Here is a 7,076-nt window from a genome sequence, read left to right on the forward strand (position 1 = left end):
TAAAAGCTGCACTACAGGCACATTATACGGCCAAGGCCCCAGCGAGTACCTGCCTGATTACAGAGCCCACTGCCTCTTACAAACTGTACACAGCCCTGGTGAGAACGTACAGTCATGGAGAGATCTGCACACACCCCTGGCAAGACGCACATACAAACCTGGTGAGACCCTCACGCAGCCATGGAGAGGCCGCACAACCCTGGCGAGACCCACATGTTGGTTGTTGCAAGGTTTGTATATTGTGACAAGGTTTATAGGAAGGCTTATGTGTCGGGTGTAGCCATCCTGTACTTCCCAGCGACTGGCCCCTCCCCTTGATTGCAGTTCGGTGTTTGACCAGGCCCCTGCATTTGGGCTGGGCCTTCGGGGGTCACATGATTGGGCTGCTCAGTCTAAAATGGACGGGCCTATTTTTTGTCCCAGTCCGGCCCTGCTGGTAACCATCAGATATGTCTTTAGGGTGTTCCATGCTGCATGAGTTTTGTCTAGATATACACAAGTTTTAAATGTAGATGGACCAATACATTTTCTACATTTTACTCATGTATTCCTTTTCATGTCTGTTGGTATAGCCCTGAAGAAGGAGGATGTGTCGGTCCAAGGAACACAACTGATTTTGGACGCTTAGATGTTGTTTTGGTGCTATCATTAGACTAAAGGGGTTATTCACAATAATAACCACCCATAGGTTCCCTCTGTCAAAGCACCCTCACAATGTCAAGGGCATGTGGCCTGGTGTGGTGCCGGAAGGGGGGGGGGGGGGGGAGGGGGGGTGCATGCTTGTTTTCACCCCTTTTTCTGATATGTCAGGCTGCTGCTCAGATTTAGGTCTCGTTCACACCTAGGCGTATTGTATATGCGCGTCTGTCGCGCGACCGTCGCGTGTTTTTTCACCGCCATTCGCGGGGAAAAAGTTGCGCGACCGTCGCGCGTTTCCGAAGGCTACTTGGCTGTATCCCAATGGAAACGCGCAACAAAAAAAGTAGTACCTGTACCTTTCCAGGCGCGGGCCGTTTTGTAGTGCGTTAGGGACGGGTGGAAATACGCCGAGGTGGGAACGAGACCATTGACTACAATGCGATTTATATTTTTGAGCGTTTTTTTAGCGTTCGTCGAGCGTAGAGCACGCTACAAAACGTTCAGGTGTGAATGAGGGGTGAGGGTCTGGTATGTGATTTTATGGGGGACCCCACTTTTTTGGAGGGGTTTTGGCATTGGAGTGTCTCTTAAAATTTCTACCTGACCTAAAGGGTCTGATATGATTTGGGGAGGGGACTCCGCACTGCTTTTTTAACTTCTATCTTTTAACTAACATTCACTGCTTTGGTCCACTTTGGCTGTTTGTTCGGCTTTGCTGAGCCGGAGTATGTTCGTTCGGCTCAGGTATATTCTGTTGTTTACTTTGGCCGCTATACGCAGTATTGAGAATAGCATGTACAGCAGCCATTCGTTTTAGCCGAACTGAACGCTTTCTCCAGCCGAATCAAGCTGAACGATTAGCTGAACTTTCGGCTAAATCATTCGGCAGCTTTGTGAATAACCCCTATATATACATGAGGATTCCCATCGCACGGTCTTCCGGCCCTTTACCAAGGGACGTCCTTAGTACCTTCTAAAACCTTGTATCCAACACGTCACTTATACCTTTATGTGAAGTATCAGAGTCATCCTTCATGGCTGCCACCATCAATGTCTAAAATGAAAATGCCTTTAAACATTCTATATTTTGGTACAAATCTAATCAACCTAAAGATCAACCAATAAATAAATTCTTATTCTGTTGGATCTTCCAGTCTTTGCATGATGGACTGAAGAGTGATGGGTAATGCCACTCATTATATTGTTCTTAATTCTTCAGTTGGTAGTCCTGCTTTTACAACCCAAGAGACACCTACCAGTGACAAAAATCATAAGACATATATCACTTACCTGCAACTCGATGAGGGAAAACTGTCAGAAAGGGAGAGATTACAGATTAGAGTTAGACATTTCTAATGTCAATACAGGTAAATCTCATTTATCTTTACAGAAAGTTAGGACAAGTGATTTCTACAAAGAGGAAGTACAAATAAAGAGAGATGCTGGATGTATTCAAATATGGCCAGACTCAACTGAATTGCATTGAATAGTTGTATATTCTGTATATATTGTGAAAATCTGCTCAATACTTCATAAAATGCTGGTGGAGATTTACACACTGAGTCTGACCACTTTGGAGAACATCCAGTACCCCTGATGAAGGAGTGTCTAAATCCCAGAAACGTGCTGGCAGTTTTTCTACGGATTATTGATCATCATTTTCGACTCTTTGATTATTATTTCGGCACTCGGATTGCATCTTGTATAGTACCGAGACTTTTCTATAAAGAGAAGATTGTTTCATTATTTATTTATTAGGACTTCCAGAATGAGTCTTGGATTTAGGTCACTTCAGCGTCAGTTTACTAAGCAGCAGGAGATATTTCACACACATACATTATACTTTCTAAAGAAGTTCTTTTTACCAAAATCATCAATTTACAGAAATATTAAATTGGCATGGAATGTTTCTTCCTCGTAAAATGGCAATTTAACTGCAAGAAGAATCCTTGCTCATGATAGCCAATAAGTAGTAGTTGTGTGACAGACCTAGGGATGCAGAGATTTATCACACCGGAGTTTATAAACATTGATCAGAGGGAGATAGAGAGATACAAAGTAACATTGTTTATAAACATTGATCAGAGGGAGATAGAGAGATACAAAGTAACATTGTTTATAAACATTGATCAGAGGGAGATAGAGAGATACAAAGTAACATTGTTTATAAACATTGATCAGAGGGAGAGAGAGAGAGATACAGTAACATTGTTTATAAACATTGATCAGAGGGAGATAGAGAGATACAAAGTAACATTGTTTATAAACATTGATCAGAGGGAGATAGAGAGATACAAAGTAACATTGTTTATAAACATTGATCAGAGGGAGATAGAGAGATACAAAGTAACATTGTTTATAAACATTGATCAGAGGGAGATAGAGAGATACAAAGTAACATTGTTTATAAACATTGATCAGAGGGAGATAGAGAGATACAAAGTAACATTGTTTATAAACATTGATCAGAGGGAGATAGAGAGATACAAAGTAACATTGTTTATAAACATTGATCAGAGGGAGATAGAGAGATACAAAGTAACATTGTTTATAAACATTGATCAGAGGGAGATAGAGAGATACAAAGTAACATTGTTTATAAACATTGATCAGAGGGAGATAGAGAGATACAAAGTAACATTGTTTATAAACATTGATCAGAGGGAGATAGAGAGATACAAAGTAACATTGTTTATAAACATTGATCAGAGGGAGATAGAGAGATACAAAGTAACATTGTTTATAAACATTGATCAGAGGGAGATAGAGAGATACAAAGTAACATTGTTTATAAACATTGATCAGAGGGAGATAGAGAGATACAAAGTAACATTGTTTATAAACATTGATCAGAGGGAGATAGAGAGATACAAAGTAACATTGTTTATAAACATTGATCAGAGGGAGATAGAGAGATACAAAGTAACATTGTTTATAGACATTGATCAGAGGGAGATAGAGAGATACAAAGTAACATTGTATATAAACATTGATCAGAGGGAGGTAGAGAGATACAAAGTAATATTGTTACTTTTGTGCCTGCTTTATTTCATTTATCTGCAGATCAAAGTGATGAGCTCTCTCTGCATATGAAATGTTTTTTTTATAAATAACATTTGTCCTATTTAACCTGTTTTTTACTTGTAGTTTACCCTAATCAGCCCTAATTAACTTCTTCTTCTCCTTCCTCCAATCTATTATTTTTTTACTTATATTTTTTTTATCTATCTCCAATAGATTTTTCTATATATTAATAATTAATACTTTTTATTTGCAGTTAGAGTTTTTTAAACACTGATTGAAGCATAACAAAGTGTTTCTTACAATTTATGTTTATGGGTTGCATAGAATTTTTTTTTTAAACATCAGCAAAAGAAAGTCTTGCTTGTCCTAAAAACCAATATGTTTTATTAATATTATCTTAAGTAATGAAAAGTTATTGCTAAATAAAACAGGCCCATTGTGAAAATGTAGAAATCTGGTCCATAAGCAGTGTAAAGATGTGAGAGCTGAACTGGTTAAATATTAAATATACACAATAATAGTAGAATGTTACAATTTAAGTTTAATTAAACTTGTGTCACCATTTTTCTGCTCTTTATACAATGAGTTTAGTATTAGGACATGGGTGTGGGCAGCTCTACAGCGTGCACATCCATCCATAAACCTGTGACCAGGAGAAACAGATGGTGCGTGTAGCCCCGTGCAGCCGCCTGTCCAACTCAATGATGATTATTATTATAATACAGGATTTATATGTACTGTAGATATATAGAATATAATAATGATAGGACAGGGCTACAGACTGGCACATCCATACAGGTAAGCATGCATGCTGTTGGACGCAGACAGATTGCAACCAGTGACACATTTATCCCGAACTGCAGGTACTCGTCCATGTACCATTACATGCAGACTACCACTGACGGATGTGGCCACTCCCACTCTGTCATTAACATGAACAGGCACATCTGGAGTTCCTGCATCCGTAGATGCACATAATAGCCCTGCGTGAATGTAGCCTTAGATAATTGCATGAATAGTATACAAATGTTCCTAATAACATGCTTGGTGAGTGTATACATGTATTTAGTATTTGGAAATATTATATATACTTACATTGTTATTTTGAATGTCCATGTCCTGATTTATTGATGCAACTCTAAAATTTACTTCAAGAAGAGAAGAAAAAGAGTCACATTGGGATACACCCATCAAATCATAACTAGCTTTTAGCCGGCAAACAAACATTACACTGTCTAACTATTAGGGTTTAAACAGAGGTTTTAGTTGCACAACATTTGCAAAATATCTGGAAGCCACACTACCTGGTCAAGGCCCCTCTGTGTAGTGCGGTCCTAACTCTAATTTATGAGAGCCTCCATCTTGGAGCACATCAGCAATGGATGAATTGGGTGCAGGTTTGCCATTTGTTTCAATTGTTGGATTTGGTACGGGGGGGCACATGTTTGGCTATATACAATATATGCTCCAAGATGGAAGCTCTCATGGAGTTAGGACCACACTACACAGAAGCGCCTTTATGAGGCAGTGTGGCTTCCACATATTTTGTAAAAATTGTGCAACTAAAACCTCTGTTTTAAACCTAAGAGTTAGACAGTGGCTTTATTTTTCAGGTTAGGTGGTAAGTGTGCTGGGAAATTTTTAATTTTACATTGGAATACACAAAACTTCTGATTCTACCAGTAAGTGTTCATGGGTGTCTTCTACTAGAATACAGATTTAAACCAACAACACAATGCAGATCTTTCTTGAATCTTTGAAGGGCCGTCTTTAAGGCGGGGCAAAAGGGGCACTTGCCCGGAGCCCAGTCATTGTTGCGGGGCCCTGTACGCTAGTAAAACATTTCTGGACTAGCACTTTCTGATGCTAGAGGGCAGCAGCGGGCAGCAGCCTCGTGTCCCTATGTGCAGCAAAGATCTCTGCAGCCCGGCATATCACCTCCCACTCAGCAGAGTAGGAAGATCGATTTTGCACACCCTGCTTCATGGTCCTGCCCTCCTTCCTCCATGGCTGCAGTCTCATCCTCCACCTGTCCACGGTGAGTGCACATGGCTGCTGGGTTGGGCTTCTATCTGGGTGGGGGGGAGAAGGGGGATGGGGTGTGGTCGGGTTAGGTGTGGCACTGCTGGGCTATGATGTAATGCTGTATAAAAATAATAATGACACCTGAGCATGTCCCCCCAGTGTCATTATTATTATTATTATGTCCCCCCAGTGTCATTATTATTATTATTATGTCCCCCCAGTGTCATTGTTATTATTATGTCCCCCCAGTGTGTTATTATTATTATTTACCCCCAGTGTCATTATTATTATTATGTCCCCCCAGTGTCATTATTATTATTATGTCCCCCCAGTGTCATTATTATTATTATGTCCCCTGGTGTCATGATTGTTATCTCCGTCCCCTGGTGTCATTATTGTTATGTCCGTCCCCAGTACCATTATTGTTCTGTCCGTCCCCGTTGTCATTATTGTTCTGTCCGTCCCCGTTGTCATTATTGTTCTGTCTGTCCCCGTTGTCATTATTGTTATATCCATCCCCTGGTGTCATTATTGTTATGTCCATCCCCTGGTGTCATTATTGTTATGTCCGTCCCCCTTGTGTCAGTATTGCTATGTCCGTCCCCTGGTGTCATTATGGTGATGACGTGTGTGTGTGTCCCGCCCCTGTGTGTCCCCTGGTGTCATTATGGTGATGACTAGGGACAGGACCGGATTTTCCCTGCCTGATGCCCCAAGGCCAGGTTCCGCAACGCCGAATACTCGCACTCGCCCAAATGCTCCGATACCAGAACTTCTGGTCAGACGGAGATTTCCTCTGACCGGCAGTGCCGCGAGGGAACATGGAGCCGGGAAGCTGGATCTATGCTATTCGGCCTGCTCGATGCTGATTGGCTGGGAAGCCAAATCATTCCCCTCACATAGATTCTTAGCAGCATTCATTACTGTACCAGTCCCTCGGCCAGATACCGCTCTCCGAGCTCTCCAGGATCTGCCCACATCTCCTGTGTGTACAGCGCCCACGTGATCGGCCCTCAGCCTGCTACTGCGCATGCACAGGATTTCTGACTGAGAGCGCTGGGCAGTCTGCACAGTAGCAGGCTGAGGGCCGATCACATGGGCGCTGTACACACAGGAGATGTGGGCAGGTCCCGGAGAGCGGTGTCTGCCCAGCTGGCCGAGGGACTGGTATGGTAATGACTACTACTGAGGATCTATGTGAGGCGAATGAGATGCCTGTAGAGTGGGGGTCGTGTCACGATATTGTCAGATCTGTTTGGCCAGCCTCGATGCCGATTGGCTGGGAAGTCGGCTTCCCGGGCCAATCAGCATCGAGCCGGCCAAAAAGAATGGAGTCGGCTTCCCGGGCAATCAAGAAGCCGGGCAGTGGGTAATGACACGCTGCCTGG

At 42.2% G+C, this 7,076-nt stretch overlaps 1 long non-coding RNA gene across 1 annotated transcript in view; it reads right to left on the bottom strand.

The window, feature by feature from the left end:
• Nucleotides 1-4,814, bottom strand: part of LOC108801616 — a 6,965-nt gene extending 2,151 nt beyond the window's left edge. The window contains exons 1-2 of the long non-coding RNA XR_001942158.1: nucleotides 4,759-4,814; nucleotides 1,930-1,950 (exon numbers count right to left, since the gene is read on the bottom strand). This is a non-coding gene — a long non-coding RNA (uncharacterized LOC108801616). The remainder of the gene's footprint in view (nucleotides 1-1,929; nucleotides 1,951-4,758) is intronic.
• Nucleotides 4,815-7,076: the final 2,262 nt, after the last annotated feature.

Source organism: Nanorana parkeri, unplaced genomic scaffold (genome assembly GCF_000935625.1).
Source record: "Nanorana parkeri isolate BGI_ZX_2015 unplaced genomic scaffold, ASM93562v1 scaffold2406, whole genome shotgun sequence".
Lineage (NCBI taxonomy): Eukaryota > Metazoa > Chordata > Amphibia > Anura > Dicroglossidae > Nanorana > Nanorana parkeri.